The 27,785-nt window shown below is 40.1% G+C and overlaps 1 pseudogene; it reads right to left on the bottom strand.

Moving 5' to 3' along the window:
- LOC143634881 (uncharacterized) overlaps positions 1-26,934 on the bottom strand; it is a 42,650-nt pseudogene extending 15,716 nt beyond the window's left edge.
- Between the last annotated feature and the right edge of the window lie 851 nt (positions 26,935-27,785).

Below are 27,785 nucleotides of genomic sequence, written 5' to 3'. Positions count from 1 at the left end.
GTGTTGGTTCCTTTTGTTCAATAACAACCTGTTGTTCAAAAAGGTGATAGAGGTGACAATAATGGTGATGATGAGGAATAGACTGATACGATGATGATGATGGTGACAATGATTAGAATGAGGAAGATGAGGATGATGAGAACGATGATGATGATCATGAGTACGATAGCTTTGACGAAGGTTGTGGTGGTGATGGTGGAAATGGTGATGACAGTGGTGATGGTGATGCCACTAGAAATAAGGCGGGAGATGACGAACCGCTAAGCGAGGTTGTTAAGACACGTGAGACTGACGCTGCAGTTGAGGCTGAAATTGCTTCTATTTTAATGTTTGTTCTGCTGCAGGTATCAGCTCATCAGTTCCAAAAGCCGTGGAAGAAAATAAATTTGATAGTGATGACGACATCAACTCTCGCCTAACCCGGATACTCCGGTAAGGGAGAATGCAGAGCATGCTGATAAAGAACTCGTTGTTGCTCCCGATGCCAAGTCTGCTCAAAGAAAGTCAAAGAAGTGTATCAAGTACTACATTGTAAGCTGCATGGTGAGCTTGAGATGGAGGTCAAAGCCGTACCACGATGATGCTCCAATTCTCTATGCAAAATGGCACCAAGATAGCAAAAGATGGGCCGTCTTACGTGCCAACGGTGATCTGACATATCTGTCCTATGCAGATTGATGTGTAGTGAAACACACTTACTTTCCGTATCATTTTTATCATGTTTTAATTGCTTTTTAGTATAATTATTAAGTTTTATGGTTTGTTTATGTTTGATTTTACAAAGTTGATTGTTTATTTGTAGGTTTATATAAGATGGTGAAAAAAGAGGCAAATTGGAAGATTCTAGGGGCTTAATTGTTCAAGTTTCAAACTTATAAGTCAAGGCCCGACCCAAGCCCACATCTTAAAAGCCTTATATTATATTATATTAAGTTAATAACAAAGGAATTCAGCCATTATCCAGCTACTAATCCCGAAAATACAAAGAAAAAAACCTAAAACCCTAACTTCTTCAAAGCTGCAGATCGCAGCAACTGTAGCAGCCGGAAAAAGGAAAGAAAAAAAGAGAAGAAGGAGGCGGCTGAGGGGCTGTGACGGCTGGAGAAGGAAGAGGTGATCTTGGGCAGCAGCTAGGGGCTTCAAACAATCATAAATATCAGCCATACTTGATAGTAATTCATCCTTAAACTTTAATTATTGTTCAAGAACCCTAACTTTATTAATTTGGTCTTTTGATTTGAATTGTTTTGCAATTGGTTGATAGTTTGACTTATAATTGATTGTGTTTGGATCTTGAATGAGTTTTATAATGTTTATGATGATGTTTATGGTGTTTTTCTTAAGTATGCATGGCTGTCCAAAAGTAATGAGTAGCTAAATTTGCTTGTTCTACCTAGGATAGATGATTGTTGAGTAGTTTAGACTTGTTTAATGGATTGTTAATGTTCAAGACTTGAATTATTGATGTAAAGTTTAACTAAACCGTAAATTAGATTGTGTATGATGGCTGTGTTTTATTTGTTATTGCTTATAATCCTCTTGCATTAGTTAATTGAATTAGTTTTGGTTAATTGATTGCTTGTTAAACTCTTGACTTGGTGTTTCGGGTTTATTTGCGGGAAGTACAACCGTAGGGATAAGTGGGTAATATAATCATCTAAATTCAGTTAGAATACACCTTCTTTGAGACCGAGAGGTGATAAGAAGTAATATTGTCTCGTTGCTTTTACTTGTTAGAATTAAGACCGCGCGAGAGCGGGTTTTTGTCTTGTCGAGTTTGAGTGTTTACATGCAATTAGTTGGTTTAATTTGGGTTAAGTTAAATTGTTCCTCTATCCTTGGTGATGTAGTATTCGTTTCCATTAGGATAGTGTGTCGAGGAGACCGAGAGGAGAGTCGGCAATTGAACACGTTAATAATTGTTTTTCCGGTTTATTCTTTAAAATCAACTAAAATAAGTTAGAGATTGTTAGAGAGACTGAGAGGCAATTTGACTTTCTTAAAACAAGTTTTGGTTGTGTCATCTTTTATAACCGGTGTCGTGAATATTTTCAATCCATTGTCTTGTTATTTCTGTCAACATGATTCATTCCTAGGTAGACGTTTTTACATATTGAATTTAAGTCAAAGTTTTCTAAAAGTATTTTGTCAAACGTTTTCGTTTAGTTAAATTAATTTAAGTAGTTAAATAAAATCTTAAAAATTAAATAAATATTATTTTGGTAAGTCTTGGTTAGAGTTTTCTTAATCATAAACGTTTTCACGTGTCTTTGAGTTCGACATCCGGACTTCCTTGATGCTATACTATTTATGATCGGTACACTTGCCGGTTTTGTGTGGTTTCTATAGGATTTTCGTTTTAATAAATTTAAAGCTTAATTATGATTCGTTCTTTATTTATATTATACATTTTCACACATTAAGTTTTTGGCGCCGTTGCCGGGGACACGGTTTGAAGCGTTTTAAGAACGACTCGAGTTAGGACTTGCCTTATTTACTATTTGTTTTCTTAATTGTTTTGTTTGATAGTTTAAAATAGTTTAGATAATTATAATTTCTTTTATTTATTTTAAATAGTTGTATGCGACGTACTCGATCTCTAGGACCACCAGAAGTTGAAGGATTTCCCGAACCAGAGAGAGAGCTTCTTGAGAGACGTCGTACAAAACCGTCTTCTAGTTCATCTACATCCGTCGGTAATACATTCTCTTCTCCTACTTTATCTGAACCCATCGTTAGGGATAGGATTATGGCCGACGCACCACCGAGGAGGACAGTGCAGACCGGGCCCGTCCGGTCGATGCTGGCGCGAGATCCAGCATTGCTCCACCAGCTATAGGAGTTCAAACAACCTGGCAGATTCCATCGAACGTTCTGAACACCATTTCCCATTCTGCTCAATTTCATGGGTTGCTCCACGAAAACCCGCATTCACATCTCACTCGCATCGCACGTATTTGCGACACGTTTCATCTTGACAACGTATCCGAAGACGCCATCAAACTCCGCATCTTTCCGTTCTCACTCGTTGATCAGGCGAGTCTGTGGCTTGAGTCCCTCCCACAGGGATCCATTTCTACTTGGGCCGCAATGCAGACCCAGTTCCTGGAAAAATACGATCCTCCGGCTAAGGCCGCTTGTTTGCGTAACCAGATTCATTCTTTCCAGATGGCGGACACTGAGAGTTTCTACGAGGCGTGGGAGAGATTCAAAAACCTACTTGCTTTATGTTCGAACCACGGCTTGCAGGACTGGGCGGTTGTTGAAAACTTCTATAACGGAGTGAAGTACGCGACTCAGAATATGCTTGACACTGCTGCAGGAGGCAACTTATTGACGACAAAGGATACCGATGAGTGCATTGCCTTATTTAACGGTTTAGCCATGAGTGGATACCAGTGTCCACCTTCTAAGAGCACCAAAACCGTCGACGCTTTATCACGCGGTAGACATTCAGTCGACACGAGCACCGCCCTCGCGGCACAAGTTGAGGCGTTAACGAAGATTGTGAAGGACCTGCAGGTGAAGAGTAAGTTGTGCGAGATCTGTAGAGGAGGGCATGAAACCGTTCAGTGCCCTGTAGGTTTCCAGGAGGAGGTTGTAAACTATGTTAACAATCCGAACCGAAATCCTAATTCTTTTAATTCTTATAATTCGGGTTGGAGAGGTGTAGGTTCCCAGCCGGATCTACACGAGATATCGCGTACTACGCAGGTGCGGAATCCCTATGTAAGACGTTACGAGTATAGAAAACAATACGATTAACACACGATAATCAAACACGTTGTATACCAACCTTAAACACGTGATACGAAGATCACTTGATTACAGACTCTCTCTGACTCGAATACACGAAAACTGAATTAATGATTTTAAGCCGTAACAGATGGCTTATATAATCACGACAACTTCGCCTGGCATGTTCAGGCGAAGTTGTCACTAACTTCGCTTGACTAACAAGTTCGCCCATATCAGCGAACTTGTTAGCAACTTCGCTTATACAAAACATAAAATATTACAAACGTGATTACAGACACTAGACACTGAACTACTGACATCATGCACCAACAGACTCCCCCTTGGCAGTAGCTTCACCTCTTTAGCTTCAAACACGTGTCATATAATCTTCAACCTTGTATCTTCACGCATACACTCCTTCTCTAACACAAACCGACACAACTCTTTGATATTTCCTCGCTTCGTCTTTCCAAGCAGGAATATAAAAGATTTTCTTCTCATTGAGCACCTGCAGATCAGCTTGCGATAAGTTTACCAAATGCATCGGATCGTAAACTCTTAGTACCTCTTGCTCATCCTCGTCTTCCATCACCGCCTCAGCTGTCTCACAATCTACAAACCACCACTTTAGGTCTTTAAGCACATCCTTGGGCATAAGCTTCATCGGTACTTCTTTTAAACACCGGATCGGTTTATACTTCATGACCATCCAAGGCTTTCCATCAGCTCTCAAACCTCTATCCTTGTCTTCAACAAGTTTTCCCTTTTGTGGCTTCAACAGCTCAAACTTCTTCTCTTTTATACTCTCTTTCCATACAATTTTCCCAATGACTCTAGCCATATTATCATCACTTCGATTGATTAACCCCAATCTGGCTAAGTCTTTCACTTCACATTCCGGCAGTGTATTCAACGATCTTAACATTCTTTTAAAATACTGAACACCGTCATACCTTTTAATCACGAAGAGCCTCAACTGCTCATCATAGATCCAGCATATAATCCCTTTCTTCGCTTCAGCATAGCCTTTAATGTTGTAACTCTTCTTAAACATTGTAGGGACCGCCGGTTTCTTCGTTTTGACGAACCACTGAGCATAGCCTTCCTTCCACCTAGGCTGCTCTTCCCATTCAGACTCATCGCTTCCAATCTGTTCACTCAAACCTGCTTTCTCAACATCTGGTATCTCATGCTCCACATTCTCTTCTACTATCTCTCCCTCTTCTATCTCTGTATCAATCACAATATCTTCTCCAATCTTCTCTATCACATCACTTGGCAATACATCATCATCACCAACCAAAACATCATCCATCTCCTCTACGTCCACCACCACCACATTATCACCACCAGCTGCAGATGTCGACTCCCCCTGAGTTGTGGAAGTTCCAAGAGCTTGAGTAGTTCTTGGTAGCTCAACACCTGCATCTTTCGACGCATTGGGATCATCGTCTCTATCATTCCTTCTCTTGGTCCTCAACTCGTCGCCTTTACAGCTCGTCTCCCCTAAGATGCCAAGAACTCCTTCAGAGCATCTATGATCTTTCCATGTTCTACCAGCAGGGACGACTGCATCTGATTCTCTGCAACTAGGCATTGAATAGCCTGGGTCTGGATAAGATTCACCCTTGATTGTTCTGCCACGACCCGTTCAAGTGCTGCTATTCGTTCTGAGTCTGAGAGGGTTGCATCGAAATCGAACCTCATATGTGAAATGTCTTGAGTGTACTGAGGAGGGATTTCCGATGTCACCGGGACCTCAGAAGTAGAAATAGACGTAACCACAGGTGGTATCGTCACCGATAGCCCTGCAGTGGCCACAACAGTCGACTCAATAAAGCGTGCCACGACCTCCGATGGAGTAACAGTCGGAGGCGGCAACGAAACGATCACGGGAGTCGAAAGTTGGAAAGTAGTGGGTGGAAGGCCAAATGTAGATGAGGTAGCCACTACGGGAACACCCGTAGCGCTTGGCCTTGTAACCTGTAGGGATGAGGGAACCATTGTCATACCGATAGTGCTGGTGGAGTGAAACGTACCACCCTAGAGCTTTCACCGGCTCCTGATCCTGCACCTATCCGTTCCCTTCTTGACCTTCTTATCAACTGTTGTACCTCTTCCTCAAAGTCTGACTCGTCATCATCATCTGTTCTCTTTCTTTTCCCATGTAGTCTTTCTCGAGTCACCATAATCCTTCTCGCCTCTGTCACTTCATCATCAGAATCTGAGCCAGCCACCGTTGTAGCTGCCCTAGTAACATGCACAGTCGAGGCACGTTCAACAGGGACCTGAACGTTCTCCTCTGGATCCACCCGATCCATATCAAAGAATCCTTGACCACCAAATTCTGCATCAAGGTCCACTTCCTCCTCCGATGACACAACAGGAGCAGCAGGTATAGCTTGAGGTGCTCCTGCCTGTTGTGGTGCCGGGTCCCTAAACTCATCCCCACGAGCAGGCACATACCCCGGGTTGATTAAGTACCCAAAGAGTGGAGTATGGCGAGGACGAAGCTCAGGTTTGCTCCTCGCACTGGAGGATTGACACTGGGCGAAGATCCGTTTGTTCACACTCTCTACATATCGGATCGGACGGCGCTGAGGAAGTGTTGGAGCAACATGATTCAAGATCATTTGAAGGAATCTTGAATACATGATGAACCGCTCACGCGCCATCGCTCTTCGTTGACGATCAATCTCGTAAAAGACCATCTGACTAAAGCTGAATCGCTTGTTGTATGTCAGAGCAGTCATTGCTGACTGCATGGTCGCGCCCATGCCATCAGTGCCCGCCTTTCTCCCTGACATGCATACTATCATAACATGCATGAGAAAGCGCCACTGGTCAAGCAGAAAACCCTTCCTTCTCTGCGAATCCCCCAAGGGACCTGAATAACCCATCCTCAAAAATGCTCCATCGCGGAAAGGAGCTACAAACTCTGTCGGGTCATCCCTTGTCTCGTTTCCAAACTGCAGAGCCGCCCGGATATGTTCAGAAGAGAACTGAACTCTTTGATTGTTTACTGTTGCTCGCATCACCGGGGGTTCGACTCTACAGTCGTATTCCACGGTCTGCCAGAAATCCTCAATGTTGGGTAAGGATATCGGCAGAGTTGTTGTAATGGCGTGGAATATCCTTGAGCGTAAAAGAATGTGATGATTTCGCGGAAATCATCAACTCCACTCGCTTCCGGGTCTAAGGTGATATACATGTTGTGACCCGGGAAGAACTGTCTTTGTTGATCACCTCCGTCATCACCGCCTGCACCACCTGCTCCAGCAACAGCAGCCATATCTGCAACAAACAGGTTAAGTTAGATAAACATCACAGCGAATCACAAGTTCGCCTGTTACCATGAGCGAAGTTGTGATCAATTCTGTATAGGCGAAGTTAAAGGTGAGGCGAAGTTGGGAAACAACTTCGCTTCAACTTGAACTTCGTCTGATAATAGTTAAGTAAAATGATCCAGGCGAAGTTACGGATAACTTCGCCTAATCACAACATCGCCTCATAAACTGTTTCAAAATCAATAATCAGGCGAAGTTACGGATAACTTCGCCTAAACTGTAACTTCGCCGAATCCGAATCGGCACCAGTTAGGTTTATCAAACGACGTGTAGGTGATGAAATTGGAGATCGAGGACTCCGAAATACATGATTTTATGAAGTTTTAAACGTTCAAGTAGTGTACTATCACGTAAAAACACGTTTAAAATCGGGTGTTTAAGGTTTCAAAGAATCGAGGTCACGGAACGGGTCGACTCGACCTGTGATTAACATTAAAGACAATGATTATACGAATATAGAACCCTACACACCTTGAATCGGATTAGAATCGAATACAAAATAACAGATGATTTAGATCGATGATATAAGTTCGCCGGTTGACAGAAAGTTAAGTTCGCTGGTATTTTGAAAATAATAAATCTGTTTGACCTTAAAACTTCTTTATATAGGGCCACACATGTATCGGCGAAGTTGTGGATAACTTCGCCTATAAGGCGAAGTTATGCAGAACTTCGCTGATATTAAAATTTTTGAAAACAAACCCCATAATTTGAACAATTTGCAATTAGGTTTTAAAACATCCTTTAAAGTGTTAAATGAAACGATCAAGACCAAGTAACCAGGTATAAAATCAAACAATTACAAAAGTAACAAAAATTTGAAAAATTAAAGTACACGGGATCAAATTTCAGTCTCGACAGGGACTACCATGTTTTGGAAAAGATCCGAACAGGAATCATACTAATTTCGTGACTGTCACACAGATCCGTGTTCAGCTGTATTATGACATAAAGAAACAGGTTGTAAGCAGGTAATATACTTAAAATGGTTTTCATCGTTTCTGTGATACGAGTTAGGTTCAATTAAGCTCAAAACTTAAGTGGGCAACAATTCAGAGATTATGATGCCTCCTATCTATTCTCAAGGCGTATTTGATTTTCCCCAAGTCACCCCGAATTGACCTCAACCCGTAGTGTCTGATTAAGTAGTAATTACTCTTCGATCTTAGACTCTGTTTCCCGTTCACCTTCTTGTGTCTTGATTGATAATCATTATCATTATGAACTCTAGAAATTTTTTATTTTATTTTTTTTTTTTTAACTAACATGTATATACACAACTTCAAGAAGAAAATAACTGCAAGTCCCGAATCTGGATCACTGCAGCGTCTTGACACTCTATCTTCACGGGAATCAGAACACTCACGGGCTCTTGTATGACTGGGTAATCGATTTTCTGCCTATCATTCGGAAAGATATGTATGAAGACATGCACAACTCTTAAGGAGTTTCAACAAAAAATCGAGTAGATTTAGTTAGTATCACTTCTACTTTTACGCACCATAAAAAGCTACCATGACATACAATGACTGTTCTAAAGACTTTTAAGCCTAATAACTTCACTAGTTAAGCACACAAAATCAGTATATCTATCACTTTCCAAGGTTGGATCAATTTTCTGTTAAACATAGTAAAGTAACTTCTTACGAAGTAGTAGACTTGAAAAATAATTTCATCTCCCGAAAAGAAAAATTTAACTTCTATCGCCCCGACCAAATCAAAGTCTTCAGGTTAACGGCTATCCCGAAGATCCAATGGATCAGCTGGACCAACCACATACTAGTATGTGTCCTTCTAACTAAGTATGATCGACTAATTTTCAGCGAAAGAATGAAAACTCATCATAAACCGCCCCGGTCACTTTCAGTCATCTGGTTAATGGCTATCCTCATATTCTACAAGTAGAAATGAGGACCAAACATATCCTAAGACATGTCCTTCAAACTGAGGCAACTGACATAGTTCTAAGCGATAGTGACGGATTTTTTTTTTTTTTTTTTTTAATCAAAAACACAAAGCATGGTTACTCGGGATTGATCATCCCATTCAGCTCAACAAGGTTTTGAAATCTAGTTTTGTCAAACGCTTTCGTGAATAAGTCAGCGAAATTATCTAACGTATCAACCTTTTCGAGCTCAATCAGCTTCTTCTCAGCACAATCCCGTATAAAATGATGACGTATGTCAATATGTTTAGTTTTACTGTGCTTCACGGGATTGTTAGTTGCTGAGATAGCAGCTGTGTTATCAATGCAAATAGGAGTAAGTGAGAAATTCAGACCATAGTCGCGCACTGTTGTTGAATCCAAAGAACCTGGGAGCAGCAGTTGGATGCTGCCATGTATTCTGCTTCACAGGTTGAAATTGCGACTGAAGTCTGCTTCTTGCATTGCCACGACACCAATCTGCCACCAAGAAACTGTCATCCACCAGTTGTAGACTTCCGACTCTGATTGCACCCTCCATAATCAGAATCTGTGTAAGCGACTAGCTCCAAGTCTCCTCCTCTCGGGTACCACAACCCCAGCTTCGGTTTGCCCTTGAGATAACGCAGTATCCTCTTCGCACCCTTCAAATGAGATTCTTTTGGGTTTGCCTGAAAGCGTGCACAAAGACAAACAGCAAACATTATATCAGGCCTAGAAGCAGTTAAGTACATTAAAGAACCTATAATAGCCCGATATTGGGTTGGGTCCACGTCTGCATCGTTGTCTGAATCAGTACCCAATTTGTGATTGACGCAGACTGGAGTATCATATGGAGTGCTGTCCTCCATCTTGAAGCGTTTGAGAACATCATGGACATACTTCGTCTGATGAATGAACATCCCGTCTTTCTTCTGATCAACCTGCAATCCTAAAAATAAAGTTAGTTCACCCATAGCACTCATTTCAAATCTCTTCTTCATGACGGCCTCAAACTCCTGACACATGGCGACCTTTGATGCAGCAAAGATAATGTCGTCCACGTAGACTTGCACCAGTAGGAAGTCGCTTCCTTTTCTCTTGAAGAACAACGTGCTATCAATCTTACCTCTTTCAAACTCATTCTCAAGCAAGTAATCGGATAACGTTGAGTACCAGGCACGAGGTGCCTGATGTAGTCCATACAGCGCTTTACTTAGCTTGTACACGTGATAGGGAAAGTCAGGGTCAGGAAAACCCAGAGGTTGCTCAACATACACAACCTCGTCGACTTTACCGTTTAGGAACGCGCTCTTCACATCCAACTGAAAAACTTTCATCTCCTTATGAGCAGCAAATGCCAAAAACAGCCGAATGGCTTCCAATCTTGCCACAGAAGCAAATACTTCATTGTAATCAATCCCCTCTTGTTGATTAAAGCCTTTAACAACCAGCCTTGCCTTATTCCTGATAACAACCCCTTTCTCATCTCTCTTACATTTGAAGACCCACTTCGTCCCTATCGCATGCACATTTCTTGGTTTTTCAACCAAATTCCATACTTCCATTTTCTTAAACTGAGCTAACTCTTCTTGCATGGCTTCGACCCACGAGCTGTCCTTAAGAGCCATTTGATAGTTCTTTGGTTCACTCTGGCTGATGAAGCAAGTGTACAAGCACTCGTTGATTATGCCTGATTCTTTAATGCTTGTGTAACACAGGTGTGCTCATTCAAGCTTTGTCTTGTTTGTACACCGGCGGACGGATCACCTATCACATTCTCCAAAGGATGATCTTTGTGAATTCTCGTAGTCGGAACCGAACTGACATTTACATTATCTTCCAAGTTCGAAGATAGCTCATCCATGGTTGACTGATGTTGAGAATGAAACGGATTGATGAATTCCTCTTCAGTAGAGGCAGCAGGGGTATTGACAGCATTTGACGAGGAAGGCTGACATTCATCATACTGTGGTCTTTGCACCAAAGTGTCTTCCTCATCGCATATCATCTTCGTAGCAATTCTTTCCTCAGCTTCTGCAAAATCCAGATAAGGTATGTTAAAAGATTTAAAGAGTCTATCATAGTCGAAAACCCCAGCGGGTCCCGTGCTTGGTTTTGGTGATTTGTAACTTGTGATATCAGTGTTACATACCACCTCAACCTTGCTGGTCGATGTATTAAAGACCCGTCTGTTGGAAGTCCCAACAACGTATCCGACTAAGATTCCTTCGTCGGCTACTCCACCAAATTTTGAATTGGTCTTTAATATCGAACACGGGGACCCGAATGGTTCAAGACCACTCAAGTTGGGTTTTCTCCCATGCATTAGTTCATAGCAGGTTTTATTTAATCTTTTAACAGTTAACACTCTATTAAGGATATAACAGGCTGTAGCAACAGCTTCAGCCCAGAACACCACGGGAAGTTTCGAATCAGCCAGCATGGTCCTGGCTCCTTCAATCAAAGTCCTGTTCTTCCTCTCAGCCACTTCATTTTGTTGCGGAGTATACGGTGCGCTGTATTGGTGTTCAATCCCCTTCTGTAGGCAGAAGATCTCCATCTGATAGTTCTTGAACTCAGTTCCATTGTCACTCCTGATGTATTTAACTCTTTTTCCCATAATGTTTTCAACTTTGGTAATCAAATTTATTACCATCTGAACAGTTTCATCCTTCGACTTCAGGAAATATACCCACGAGTATCGAGAAAAATCATCAGTAATCACCAAGCAGTACGATGTTCCCCCTAAACTTTTTACATTCATGGGACCGAAGAGATCCATGTGAAGTAATTCTAGGGTACTGACTATTGAGTTGACCTTCTTGGTGTGATGGGATTTCTTGTGTTGCTTTCCCTTCTTGCATGATAAGCATTTGTCTTCGAAGTTGAAATTCTTCAAGGGAACTCCCAACATAAGCCCATTTTTGACAAGGTAGTTCATCTTACGAAGATGAATGTGCCCCATTCTCCTATGCCATAATTCAGACTCTGATTCAGTCGCTTTCGACAAAAGACACGATTCTTCAGTGGCCATTTCAGTAGACCTCATATCCATGATATACGTATTCTTCACTCTCGGAGCCTTCATAACAATCCAGTCCTCTGGTATCTTAAAACCAGGATACAACACTATCGCCTCATTCTTCGTGAAATGCACGGTATAATCCTTATCACAGATCTACGAAACACTCAGCAGATTGTGCTTCAGTTCTTCAACAAAGTTAACTTTCTCTAGCGTCATCTTCCCGTTAGTCACAGTCCCAAATCCTGTGATCTTTCCACCGCTCTCTCCTGCGAAACTCACTCTACCACCTTGAACAGGTTTCCAGTCTTGTAACAATTTCTTGTTACCCGTCATGTGCCGGGAACAGCCGCTATCCACAACCCATTGATTGTTGGCAGCCCTGTTCAACTGTTCCTGCACGATTAAAGCAGATTATTAGAATCTTGGGACCCAAGACCTCTTGGTCTTGGGTCGATACATCCCGTACCTTGGCTGTCCAAAGTTAGTATTATGATCATTTCTGTGAGTCCTAACAGGATACCTTCTTGTGGATTGTCTATGAGGCCATCCAAACCGTCTTGAATTAAATGAATTATTAGTTATGGTTTGGGTGTTACCAGTGAAAAACTGAGATCTATTTCTTTGAAAACCTAGGTTAGTCCATTTTCTGAAATTCGATGGGTTTTCAGTTTTATCATTAAATTGTTTACTGTTAGCTTTTTCCTCAGATTTTAAAGGCCTCACACCTCTGAATTTTTGCTTCAGAGGGCAATCGGCAACAAGATGTCCTTGTTGATTACATCTAAAACAACACCTGTTTTCAACTTTCTTATCAAAAGTTGTCTTAGGTGTTGAGGCCGTATTACTGCCCGTTTGTCTCACATATGGTGGGACATACGGGTTTAGTGGAGACTTCTTTTCAGATGTTTTCTTTTTCTCTCCACTTTTTGGTAACACTTCCTCTTGATTTGTGTCACACGACTCAAAAGACTTGTCCGAGTTAGATGAGACAGGACTCGGAGCAGAAATTTTAACACTTGCAACAGGCTTACTAACTTCTGGTTTTTTAGCAGTAACTGGAACTGGAACTGTCTAACCATAGTCAACATCGACAGATTTCTGATTACTAGGGTTAAAAGTGTAATTATGATTGAAAGGTGGTGGAACTTCATGATAACCAATTCCTCCCCTTTTTGGAGACCCTTGATCACTAACGAGGTGATCAAGTATAGCGGAGGAATTTCTGAATTGTTCAAGTTTCTTGTTAAGTTCCACCACTTTTACCTGGTGATCAGCTATCTGTTTTTCCCTCTCAGCTATTAGTTTGGTTTTCTCTTCTAGAACTTCATAGCTAAGATCAATCATGTTAATTTTTTCAGCAAGCTTTGCTTTAAGACTTTTAATATCTGTTTCACTAGCTTTAATTTTTACTTTGTAACTATTTTCTCTAGCTTTAGTGAAATGATGATCTTCTTTTAAAGTTTTATATTGCGCATCCAAACTAACAAACTGATCAGTTAGAGTTGTCAGTTGTTCAGACAGAAGTTCACACTTAGTACAAGGGAGTTCGGTACTTACCTCGGAGAGCTGGTCTGCTACATCTGCCATGTACGCTTCATTTTCGCCAGTTCCCTTCTCACTATCTGCATTTTCGATGTTTGCCAAGTTGGCCTGTTCAAATACTTTTTCAACATGCAGATTCCAGTTGTACTCTTTATTCTGTCTGGAAATCATGGCTCTATAGTCATTACCACTACCACTTTGCTGTGTAGATCTATTCTGACTGCGTTCTACACGTTCATTCTTGCATTCTTTTGCAAAGTGGCCATTCTGCTGACAGTTGTAGCAGCGAACCTTAGACTTATCAAACCCTGGCCTCTCTCCGACAAACTTCCTGCCAGTCTTCTTCATGAACCTCTTTACCCTTCTCACTATCATGGCCATCTGCCACTGCAGATCCATCTCCTCCAGATCATCAGCATCGATCTGGTCATAATCTTCATCCAAAACTGCAGGATCAACGATCTTACCCTGAATGTAGTTCTCATACGAAGCAATAAAAGATGCATAGAGAGCAAACTGCTGTTCAGCAGATTTGACACTCATGGGCATCTTCGAGTAGTTGTTGTTTGAAACACTTGGGGAATAACTACTCTTGGTCGCTTGAGGTTGAGAAGCATTTGATCCTCCAGCTACATAGCACACATCACCGTTCATATTGAGAGATACATGTCCCTCATGTGTTGAGCTCGCGCCTGACTCTCCCTTAGAGTAATAAGCAGATGATTCCGTTTTCGAACTTGATCCGGAGTTAACCTTTGCCCCATACATACCCGGATCTTGAACCTGATCGGTAGGTGTCTCCTTTCGTACCATGTTCAGTTCAAATGTTCTCAGCTTGTTAACTGCTGTCTCAAGGTCATAGTCAGCAAAGTCTTTATCTTCTCTCATCAACACAGTATACATCTCCCATTTTGGTGGGAGAGCATCAAGAAGCTTCTCAACAATCTCATCTTCTTTGTATGCAATTGAATAGTTGCTGAGTTCAGTCATCAGATGATAATATCTGGTGATGATATCATCAAGTGATTCGTTTTTCAGATACTTGAAGACCGAGAATTGGGTTTTTAGAAGTTTAATCTTCGAAGCACGAATTCCCACATTGCCCTCAAAACGGTTTTCAAGAGCTTCCCAAAGCTCTCTAGCAGTCTTATACTTTCGGAAGGTGTGAAGTATCTCTTGTGGAAGAGCCATTGTAATTGCTGCATGAGCTTTACTTTCTGCCTCATACATCTTCTTCTCTTCATCTTCCATCTCTTTGTACTTCTTGATCTGATCACGACCTTCATACTCAGTAGTAGGTGGAATGTAACCATCTTGTATACACACCCACATCTTGGCATCTTGATACTTGACATATTGTTCAAAACGATCTTTCCACGCTACATAATCCGTTTTCTTAAGCATCTTGGGTGCCTTTGTAGCTGAACCTGCTTCTACTTCCATCTTTACTAGTTCAGTAATGTTTATCGAAGACATCTTTCTCTAAACTCAAAGAAATCCGAAAATAAAAATTTTATTTTCAAACAGCACTGTTGGCGAAGTTGTGGATAACTTCGCTTAAAGCTTAACTTCGCGTGAATTTGTAACGTCGCTCACTTTCTTAAATTCGCTGGATTGGCGAACTTGAGAATAACTTCGCTTAAGTTGAGCGAACTTGGGAGGTAGGCGAAGTTGAGGGTAACTTCGCTTGAGGTAAGCGAACTTGAAGAGGTAGGCGAAGTTGTGGATAACTTCGCTTAACCTTATATCTTCGCCGAAACCCTAGTAACAGTGACAGCAACTTCGCCTGATGAACACGAAGTTTCTGCAGATTAGATTTCTGGGTTTTTCGAGGTTTGTGAAGGTGTTATGGGTTGTTTAAGCTTGTAGGAGATGAGTATGACACAAAAACTCAGAAAACTCGTCCCGCGAATAGTCGAACGGAACGATTTCTATACCCGCGTGATAATCCAGAACCACACAATCGAGCAAAAGCTCTGATACCAATTGTAGGTTCCCAGCCGGATCTACACGAGATATCGCGTACTACGCAGGTGCGGAATCCCTACGTAAGACGTTACGAGTATAGAAAACAATACGATTAACACACGATAATCAAACACGTTGTATACCAACCTTAAACACGTGATACGAAGATCACTTGATTACAGACTCTCTCTGACTCGAATACACGAAAACTGAATTAATGATTTTAAGCTGTAACAGATGGCTTATATAATCATGACAACTTCGCCTGGCATGTTCAGGCGAAGTTGTCACTAACTTCGCTTGACTAACAAGTTCGCCCATATCAGCGAACTTGTTAGCAACTTCGCTTATACAAAACATAAAATATTACAAACGCGATTACAGACACTAGACACTGAACTACTGACATCATGCACCAACAAGAGGTAACCAAAATCCTAACTGGAGGAACGGAAATCATTCTGGCTTCCAGCCGCGTCAGAGTCTTTTCCAGGATTCCGGTGAAGGACCGAGTAGTGGGGAGAAGAAACCCACGTTAGAGGAGATGATGGCACAGCAGACACAGATGCTGTCGCAACTCATGACTCGAGAGGACTCCCGTCACAAAGAAACTCAAGAGAAATTCCGGGAGCACGAGTCATTCATGAGAAATCAAGGAGCTTCAATTCAAAATCTTGAGCGTCAGATGGGAGAGATAGCAAGTCGTCTAAATGAGAGGTCGCCAGGTACACTTCCAAGTAACACTGAACAAAATCCGAAGGCGTTTGCGAAGGCTGTGACGACAAGGAGCGGTGCGGGGGCACGTAGCGAGCCCGTGATTCAAGAGGCGACGAGAGGAGTCGTTAACGAGCCTGCGGTAGATATAGACGAGCAGGTAGACGAGGAGATTCAGTTGGAGTCTCCACCGGCCAAGGTGCATCAGAGGCACATTCCCGGAAGTTCAAGACAGGCTGAGAACCAACCATCACCCAGCACACCACCGAGAGTCTACAAACCTAGACTCCCATTTCCCGGGAGAGTCCGTAGGGATAGAGACGAGGAGCAGAACTCCAAATTTCTTGATCTTCTGAAGCAACTCCATCTTAATATTCCTTTCCTTGAGGCACTTACTCAAATGCCCAAATACGCAAAGTTTCTTAAGGATATTCTTTCGAACAAAGAGAAGTTAGCCGAAGTCTCTTCCATTCCTCTGAGTGCTGGTTGCTCTGCAGTCTTGCAGAGAAAGTTACCTGAAAAGATGTCCGATCCCGGGAGTTTCACAATTCCCTGCATCTTAAGTGATAATACGGTCGTCCATGCACTGGCAGATCTTGGTGCCAGTATTAATCTCATGCCGTATTCCGTGTATCGCAAGTTAGGTCTAGGCGAACCGAGGCCTACCCGTATGAGTATCCAACTTGCTGAACGTTCTGTGAAATACCCCCGAGGGGTGGTCGAGAACATGCTTGTTCGTGTCGACAAGTTCATCTTCCCGGTGGACTTTGTCATCCTGGACATGAACGATGACGATAGTGTCCCACTCATCTTGGGCCGACCATTCCTTGCCACTGCACAGGCATTGATCGATGTCTGCGAGGGTAAATTAATCTTAAGAGTTGGGGATGAGAACGTCACTTTTGACGTTCGACAGTCACTGAAACACCCCAAGTCTGCTGATGACTCCTTATACTTCATTGATACCATCATGGAGCATGTTGGGGAATTTCTCAGCGAAATTTGTGGAGGATCTGCCTCCGACACCCAGATTCTCGACAGGGAGATTCCGGAGATTGAAATGGTTGCCGTAACCAATCAGTCCTTAGATGACGACACCGATTCGCATACCCCTGAATCTGGCGTGTCTGCTGAGATCGTACGAGACGATCCGATGGACCGACCTTCGGTTGAGAGTCCTCCTCTTTCCTTAGAGCTTAAGGATTTACCTTCCTACCTTGAGTATACTTTTTTAGATGAAGAGAGGAAGCTTCCGGTTATCATTGCATCTGCGTTGACCGAGGTCGAGAAGGAGAAGTTGTTGAGGGTGCTACGAGAGCACAAGGAGGCTATTGCTTGGAAGATTATCGACATCAAGGGTATCAACCCTTCGTTCTGCACTCATAAAATCCTCATGGAGGAAAATTTCAAAACTGTCGTCCAGCCGCAAAGGCGGCTTAATCCGAAAATGCAAGAAGTCGTAAAGAAGGAGATCATTAAATTCCTTGATGCGGGGATCATTTTCCCCATTTCTGATAGTGCTTGGGTGAGTCCAGTCCAAGTGGTTCCTAAAAAGGGTGGCATGACTGTCGTCACCAACGAGCGGAACGAGCTTATTCCCACGAGGACTGTGACGGGATGGCGAGTCCACATCGACTATCGCCGATTGAATGATGCCACCAGGAAAGACCACTTTCCTCTCCCATTCATTGATCAGATGTTAGAGCGTTTAGCAGGTCAGCAGTACTACTGCTTCCTAGATGGTTTCTCCGGGTACTTCCAGGTTCCGATAGCTCCCGCGACCAGGAGAAAACCACTTTCACCTGCCCTTACGGAACGTTTGCTTACAAACGTATGCCGTTCGGACTTTGTAACGCTCCGGCCACATTCCAGAGGTGTATGGTGGCCATTTTCCATGATATGATCGAGGACTCCATGGAGGTGTTCATGGACGATTTTTCCGTATTTGGGAGCTCCTTCGATCAGTGTTTATCAAATCTCAAGAGGATGATGTCCCACTGCGTTGACACCAACCTAGTCCTTAACTGGGAAAAATGTCATTTTATGGTTCGCGAGGGCATTGTTCTAGGTCATCGAATCTCAAGTGCGGGGATAGAGGTTGACAGGGCAAAGGTCGAGACCATTTCTAATCTTCCCCCGCCTACTTCTGTGAGATCGATTCGTAGCTTTCTAGGTCATGCTGGGTTCTACCGCCGGTTCATCAAGGATTTTTCTAAAATCGCGAGACCCATGACCAAACTTTTGGAGAAGGATGCTCCATTTATTTTTTCTGAGCAGTGTATCGAGGCGTTTGATCTTCTAAAAGACAAACTAGTTAACGCCCCAATCATGGTTGCTCCCGACTGGTCGTTACCATTCGAGTTGATGTGTGACGCAAGCGATTTCGCAGTCGGAGCGTTTCTTGGACAACGGAAGGATAAACATTTCCATCCGATCTACTATGTGAGCCGGACCTTAAATGGCGCACAGGAAAGCTATACCACCACCGAAAAAGAGCTTTTAGCTGTGGTGTTCGCTTTCGACAAATTTAGGTCCTATCTGGTGTTGTCCAAAACGATTGTTTATACGGATCATGCCGCTATTAGATATCTTTTCAGCAAGCAAGATGCTAAGCCTCGTCTTATCCGATGGATCCTTTTGCTTCAAGAGTTCGATATAGAGATCCGTGATAAAAAGGGAGCCGAGAATGTGGCGGCTGATCATCTTTCACGACTAGAGGGAGTTGATTTAGGAGATTCGGGAGTTAGGATCGATGATCGTTTTTCGACGGAGAGTCTGATGTTCATTACTGCACAAGAGGAAGGTTTTCCATGGTTTGCTGATTTCGCGAACTATCTCGCTGACGGATACCTCCCAAAGATGCCTTACCAGCAAAAGAAGAAATTCTTTGCTGGCATCAAATTTTACCTTTGGGACGATCCATATCTTTTCCGCATTGGTGCTGATCAGCTTATAAGAAGGTGTGTGGATGTTAAGGAAGGATGGCAAATTTTGAGCCATTGTCATGTGGGACCGACTGGAGGTCACCACGGTGTGAGTTCTACGGCAAAGAAAGTCTTCGATTCTGGTTTTTACTGGCCGTCTATCTTTAAGGATGCTCACCTGTTTGTTAAGAGTTGCGATCGTTGCCAGCGTGTCGGCAACATTTCTTCGCGAAACGAAATGCCTCGGAATGCCATTCAAGTTTGTGAGGTTTTTGATATATGGGGTATTGATTTCATGGGACCGTTTCCATCTTCGCGTGGAAACAAATACATACTCGTGGCCGTCGATTACGTGTCTAAGTGGGTTGAGGCCAAAGCTCTACCCACCAATGATGCCCGAGTGGTAGTCCGTTTTCTAAAAAGTCTATTTGCTCGTTTTGGAGTCCCGAAAGCCTTGATCACTGATCGAGGTACTCACTTCTGCAACTCGCAGATGGAAAAGGCGTTGAAGCGTTATGGGGTCACCCATCGGCTTGCGACCGCCTACCACCCACAGACTAGTGGGCAAGTTGAAGTGAGTAATCGGGGAATCAAACGTATTCTCGAGAAAACGGTTGGTTCAAATCGTCGGGATTGGTCCGACAAATTAGATGACGCTCTGTGGGCCTTCCGTACAGCCTACAAGACTCCGACTGGTTCCACACCATTTCGGATGATTTATGGGAAGGCCTGTCATCTTCCTGTTGAATTGGAACACCGCGCTTCATGGGCCCTTCAAAGGGTTAATCTTGATTTACCCGCCGCAGAGGGTAATCGTTTCCATCAATTACATGAGTTAGAGGAGCTCCGGGATCACGCATATGAACAATCATTTCGGTATAAGGAGCATACGAAGGAACTGCATGACAGGAAATTGAAGGGTAATAAGCAGTTCAAGTATGGGGATAAGGTTTTACTGTATAACTCACGTTTAAGGTTATTCCCGGGAAAGTTGAAATCCCGATGGTCGGGACCGTTCACGGTTACTGAGGTTTTCCCGTATGGCACGATTGAGATACAAGATCGAAGCGGGAAGTTTAAGGTGAACGGCCATAGATTGAAGCACTACATAGGAGAGCCGATTACTGATCAGACAGTCGAGGTGTTCTACCTTGACTCATTCACCGAGGATTAGGCGTGATGGGTGCATCACTCGAGAGACTGCCCGAGTTGTAGAGTTTGTATTTCGATTCTCTTTATTATCGGTTTTTATTTGTTTTATTTTTATTTATATTTATAAAAACATAAAAATACAAAAAAATAAATATTTAAAAAAAATCAAAAAAATTAAAAAAATTCAAAAACACAAAAATATGTTTATTTCTTATATTTTGTTTTCTGTTTCGTACGCCGCTACATGCGAGCGAGTTTGAGTTGTTACAGGTATTATTATGCGCATGGTAGCTCTGATGGCGTTTTGGAACTGGTTCACCCATGGTTGCGGCCGCGAATGAAATGCTATACGGTCGTTCAAGTCATAAACATCTAATGAAGAATCTGCATCTAAACCTGGGGAGTAACCCGTTCTCTATTTTAATTTCTGTTCTTTCAAGTTTTTAATTTTATGCTTTACGTTTTATTTTTATTTTATTTCTTTTCCTTGTTCTCATCGAGGACGATTTCGTTCTAAGTGTGGGGATGGGATTTATTTTACTTAGTTGTAGAAAATAAAAAAAATAAAAAAAATTAAAAAAAAAAAAAGTTTTCACTTGTTTTTCGTTTTCGTACGTTGTTTAAGTTTAAAAAAAATGTCCCTTGTTTTTAGTTTCTTTTGCGTTAAAGTTGGAGATGATGATTTTATTCGGAAATCGGTTTTTCAAACTACTAATAATATGAGATAAATAAAAGAAAACGCACTTAACTTGGGATGTGTCGGTAGGCTCAGCCTTGAAAATGAAAGGGCAAATTTGATAAAACGGTTAAACGGAAATCTTTTGTGGGTAAAGCGTTTTGTCCGTGGAAAATAAGCAATGAAAGGTCGTGCCATACTCAAGCCTCAAATTTTGGTATGAAAAATTGGAAATATCATGAGTTTTAAAAAATTTGAATACGTTATCATATGATGCTTGGGTAGGTTTAACGTTAGAGTATGCTGTGTAGCCTGTGATATAAATCTTAAACTGCTAGTTTAGTGTTTTACACCTCATTGGCGTGTGGTTTTATAACCTTAAATCCTGTATTGATATGATGCTTTGGGTCCGGAGACCATGGGTCTGTATTCAATCTATTTATCTGGGTATTCACAATTCCTAAGTGGGGTTGTGGATATTTAAAAATAAAGCCAAAAGAGCAAACCCGCAGTTTACTGCCACTTAAGTCTATAAACAAGATCACAAAAGTACAAATACACTACAGACTTGATCATCCACGCTGTTAGCCATGTGGGGTCCCCTTGCTCGCGTCTCATTACCATTAAGAAACGGACCACAAGGGACACGCTACATGTAAGCCCTACAGATGAAACTTTGCATACTCACCTATGGTGATGGATTTGGGGTATTGCTTGATAACGGGGGTATGTCATGTTGTGGGGAACACTAGCTATAAATAATTGAACATTAATCATATCTAATGGCTGCTTGGTAGACTTTGATGCTTAAGCTTAGGTGGATAAACAATACCCTTGATCGTCTTAACTATTCATAAATATTGAGCAATAAATTTTTAATTCTGCTAATTTTGAGGTTTAAGTCAAGTTGGGGTGGTCTGGTCCGGTAAAAGCAGAAAATAAGCGGGTCTTAATTGTGTAAACCACTGAGTAACATTATTGTCGGATCTTATTTGTCTCGGTAAAAATTAAGGCATAGGTTTAGGTGGACAACAATATCGATGATCGCGGTTTTTGCGTTTTTCTGAGCTTTAAAATCTAACCTATATGTTTGATTTAACTTTGATTTTCCGATTCTGATCCAACTGCATTAGACTTTTTCAGGGACGAAAAAGGTTTAAGTGTGAGGATGTTTGAAGTGTAGTGAAACACACTTACTTTCCGTATCATTTTTATCATGTTTTAATTGCTTTTTAGTATAATTATTAAGTTTTATGGTTTGTTTATGTTTGATTTTACAAAGTTGATTGTTTATTTGTAGGTTTATATAAGATGGTGAAAAAAGAGGCAAATTGGAAGATTCTAGGGGCTTAATTGTTCAAGTTTCAAACTTATAAGTCAAGGCCCGACCCAAGCCCACATATTAAAAGCCTTATATTATATTATATTAAGTTAATAACAAAGGAATTCAGCCATTATCCAGCTACTAATCCCGAAAATACAAAGAAAAAAACCTAAAACCCTAACTTCTTCAAAGCTGCCGATCGCAGCAACTGTAGCAGCCGGAAAAAGGAAAGAAAAAAAGAGAAGAAGGAGGCGGCTGAGGGGCTGTGACGGCTGGAGAAGGAAGAGGTGATCTTGGGCAGCAGCTAGGGGCTTCAAACAATCATAAATATCAGCCATACTTGATAGTAATTCATCCTTAAACTTTAATTATTGTTCAAGAACCCTAACTTTATTAATTTGGTCTTTTGATTTGAATTGTTTTGCAATTGGTTGATAGTTTGACTTATAATTGATTGTGTTTGGATCTTGAATGAGTTTTATAATGTTTATGATGATGTTTATGGTGTTTTTCTTAAGTATGCATGGCTGTCCAAAAGTAATGAGTAGCTAAATTTGCTTGTTCTACCTAGGATAGATGATTGTTGAGTAGTTTAGACTTGTTTAATGGATTGTTAATGTTCAAGACTTGAATTATTGATGTAAAGTTTAACTAAACCATAAATTAGATTGTGTATGATGGCTGTGTTTTATTTGTTATTGCTTATAACCCTCTTGCATTAGTTAATTGAATTAGTTTTGGTTAATTGATTGCTTGTTAAACTCTTGACTTGGTGTTTCGGGTTTATTTGCGGGAAGTACAACCGTAGGGATAAGTGGGTAATATAATCATCTAAATTCAGTTAGAATACACCTTCTTTGAGACCGAGAGGTGATAAGAAGTAATATTGTCTCGTTGCTTTTACTTGTTAGAATTAAGACCGCGCGAGAGCGGGTTTTTGTCTTGTCGAGTTTGAGTGTTTACGTGCAATTAGTTGGTTTAATTTGGGTTAAGTTAAATTGTTCCTCTATCCTTGGTGACGTAGTATTCGTTTCCATTAGGATAGTGTGTCGAGGAGACCGAGAGGAGAGTCGGCAATTGAACACGTTAATAATTGTTTTTCCGGTTTATTCTTTAAAATCAACTAAAATAAGTTAGAGATTGTTAGAGAGACTGAGAGGCAATTTGACTTTCTTAAAACAAGTTTTGGTTGTGTCATCTTTTATAACCGGTGTCGTGAATATTTTCAATCCATTGTCTTGTTATTTCTGTCAACATGATTCATTCCTAGGTAGACGTTTTTACATATTGAATTTAAGTCAAAGTTTTCTAAAAGTATTTTGTCAAACGTTTTCGTTTAGTTAAATTAATTTAAGTAGTTAAATAAAATCTTAAAAATTAAATAAATATTATTTTGGTAAGTCTTGGTTAGAGTTTTCTTAATCATAAACGTTTTCACGTGTCTTTGAGTTCGACATCCGGACTTCCTTGATGCTATACTATTTATGATCGGTACACTTGCCGGTTTTGTGTGGTTTCTATAGGATTTTCGTTTTTATAAATTTAAAGCTTAATTGTGATTCGTTCTTTATTTATATTATACATTTTCACACATCCAGATATACACACCCTGCCTGTTCTGGACATGAACTACTTCAGAAGGACAGTGGGTGGAGGAGAAGAGGACACTCTACAAGGTTGGTTCAAGCGTTTTCTGAAGCATGAATTGAGAAAAGGCTACCAAAAGTTTGCTCTGAATCCGGGTAGAGCATTCAAGTCAAAAGATATCAATCTGGTCACCAAAAATCTGGTTAAAGGATGGAGATACAAAATTTCTGACGACCATGGAGGGAATGCCTTTTGATGACAATCTTCTCTAAGAATTCATCTCGTGGGAGTTCGACAATGACACGAGCGAGGTGATCATCCATTGCAAAAGCATGCATCACCTCGGTTCTTTGATGAGCTTGAGCTATCAGGTTTTGGAAAAGAAGATCAGCTGAAGCTGCATGGATCTCCTTTGTGCACTGTTGAGGATGTGCGCAAGGACTGTACCAATGCCATTGTGGGAAATTTCAACAAGTTTGTTCATTTACTTGTTGAAAGACAACCGTTTGATCAACATGAGGTGTTTGAGTACGAGTCCAAGTCCGACTAAAATGGAAGCTAACGGGACAAATACCAAAGACTAGAGGGAGATTGTTAGGCCCATTTTTTACTAAGTCTTTCGTAATTGTATTCAATGTGTCATTTATGTAATGTTAGCTAGTTGGACTTTGTTTATATGTATGTTTGGGCCCAAGGCCATGTATTGGGGAGCCCATTGGGCCGGGAATAATGATTAGATAGTGTATGAGCACACACAATATATATAGTGTGTGTAACTCATACACAAATAACCTTTGTTAAATCTTATCTTATTCTAACTCTCGAAACTCTCTCTTCCCTCTCATACCCTCACGACAATAAAAACCAAACAAGATCCGAAATCTCGGTCCTCACTAGTGATTTCCGCTAGTTAGTGTAGAGGTTGATCCAAGTAGACTAGTTGTTGTGTTGTTAGATCCGGTCAAGGGACCCACACAAACTTTTTATAATGTTACAAATTTTGATTTACAATAATGTATGATAGCTTTTGTGAATCTCTTTGCTGTAAATATTTTTATTTAATTTTTTTTATTCAAAACTCCAATTTTATATATTTAGTTTAATTCATACTATTAATTTTAAAGAAACCCTAGAATAACCTATATAATTAATTATACTCGATTTATCTCTCTAATTTTCCAATCACACATTGGTTCTAAATTTGAGTCATTTATCTTTTCATTTCATTCGAATAATTTGTCTCTTGGGTGCCCCATTTTTCTCAAGTTTACAAATTATTTATTCGGTATATTTGAGATATAATTCTTTGGATGGTTACTTATATTTTTAGTTGCATTTACTGGGCATTTTGAAAAAAAAAATGATGGTTTACACTAAATTCATTTTAATTTTGTTACAATTAACAAAAGTAGGTTAGAACTTCGTTTATATTATTTTTGAGCATTTTGAAAGGGTAAACTATATATTTTCAATTATTTAATTTAAACCGGTTTGACTTCGGTTTGATTTTTGAGTTGGATCAGTTAATCGGTTCTTTCACCCATCTCTAGTTCCATGTGATTTTCAATCTTAATAATGAAAGTGTTAGAATTGAAAACGATACGATAAAATGAAAATAAATTAAAATAAAACAGAACTAACTTCAGTTATACTAATTGAATGAGAAGTACTAAACACATTAAAATTGATTTTTAATTTATACCGTGTATAAAATTTGAAGGTAAAGTGAGCGCATTTATATATGTTTAGTGTGTATACTGTTTTAGCCTTTGAGGATTTATTTAAAAAGAGGAGTATAAATTTTAAAATTGAAGACATGTATAATTGTATAAAAAATAATTTTAGATTTAAGTTAATTTTATTTTTCTTTAGAATAAAAAGAAAAGAGATATCTTGATCTCATGTTAGTTTTACCCAATAATATTTGGAGTGAGAAATACAAAAATCTTTCAATAACACTATTTATGTAAATATTTTTCAATGAACATCATTTTGGTAAATACCATTCCAACCAAACACTTTTTTGAAAAAAAAAAAAAAAATCTGATTTTGAGCGGAGTGGGTACCACTCAACAAGCACCTGACTCTAGTAATTTCATGTGGACTAGTAATGCTATTTAAGGTGTGACTTTCACAGTTTTAGCAACAAAGACATTCTTTCTGATGTCAGGTGCGCGTGTATCAACGTATGGTTTAAAGCTTGTAGATCTAGTAGTCATGTAAACAAACTAAACGGAACATTAACGGAGCTTGTTGGTGTTCGTTCGTCTAAGCTTAATCGAACAAACTAACACAATTAACGGAGCTTGTTGGTGTTCGTTCGTCTAAGCTTAAATGAACAAATGAACACAAACACTTAAATAAACGGATTTTCATTCGTTACGAAATAAACATGTGTGCATGCACATTTTTGTTTCATTCGTTAATATTCTACACGAACTTGTATGGACAAACGTATGTGAAGAAACATAAAAGAACGAACATAAATGACAAACATTAATAAACAAAGTAAATAAACCAAAACAAAGAAAATGTTCTGAGTTCTTTTTTGTTCATCCATTAGTTGTTTATATGAAGGATGGATCATTAACTAATATCTACATGTTCAAAGTCGAGAATTGAACTAACAAACCTGTTTCCAAAGACGTTATGTAACATAACAATCTTTTCATCTTCTTCAACGCTGAAATTACCTCTTTTCAAATCTCCTCTCAGGTAGTTTACCCATCGCAATCTACAACTTTTTCCGCATCTCAATAACCCTTTCAAATTTTGTTACAATAATAAGATATATATATATATATATATATATATATATATATGAAGTATGAGTAAATTTATAAATTGATATATATATATATATATATATATATGTTATATAAATATGTAAATGGTACCAGCATTTTTGGGTAAAGATTTCCAAGAACCTTCACCGTTGGATTGAATGTACTTAGACCAATATCTCATCTTCTTCTGGCTTCCATTTCCCACTCTTGAGCCCTACCTTTTCACAACAAGGTGATCTTTTCATTATTTCCAAGAACAAGTTTTGTAAATGATTTGTGTGTTTGTGTATTTATATATATAGATATATATGTAGAGAGAGAGAGATAGAGAGAGTATGAAAGTTACAAGACATTAGTTGCTACAATTACATTTATTTGCATGTGTGTAGAAGTAGGAAAATGGTTATCAACTTTGGAAGGTAGAGTTCGATCTACAGTCATACACATCATTAGTTACTGGTTACTATTCTTCGAATTCATCACGTTTTTATGATTATAAGTTTTAACTCATAGGATGAATTTATGTGTCAAACTAGCCATCTACGATTTTGAGAAACGACAAATCAAAATGTGTGTCAAGTAGGTTTGGTTGAAAAGTCTTACCGTCTGGTTTTGATGGTTTGACGGTCAAATTGTTTGATTTTATCAGTTTAAACCACCATTTCCTTACTGTTTAAAAATAACTAGTGTGATTTCACCGTGTGATGCAAGGGGAATTCGATCAGTTTTGATTATGTTCGTTACGATATCAACGTTTGCTCTAGCAACCAAAAGAGAAAACCCAAAAATAAAGTTGTGGTATGCCCGAAAGAATATCAACATGTGTTTTACATTGATCGAAAACCATGAAAATGAATACCGGTACTGGTTTAAAAAATACCAATACTGGTATCGATATTGTTCGGTAAGAATCGCTTCAGGTTTTACATTAATCAAAAACCATATTACACTATGATTACTATAACATGTAAATGCTCAAGATATCATCTACCATCGTAATGATCATGTCACATTTATGATATGAATATATTACTATTCTAGGTTAGTGCCCCGTGTATCACACAGACGCAATTAATAAATTCGTCAAGTAAATGTA

The sequence above is a fragment of the Bidens hawaiensis genome, unplaced genomic scaffold (genome assembly GCF_021521415.1).
Source record: "Bidens hawaiensis isolate Kalapana, Puna unplaced genomic scaffold, B.hawaiensis_p1.1 tig00007270_1, whole genome shotgun sequence".
Classification (NCBI taxonomy): Eukaryota; Viridiplantae; Streptophyta; class Magnoliopsida; order Asterales; family Asteraceae; genus Bidens; species Bidens hawaiensis.
Note: the sequence above shows the minus strand (reverse complement) of the source record. Positions and strands in the feature narration are given on the sequence as shown.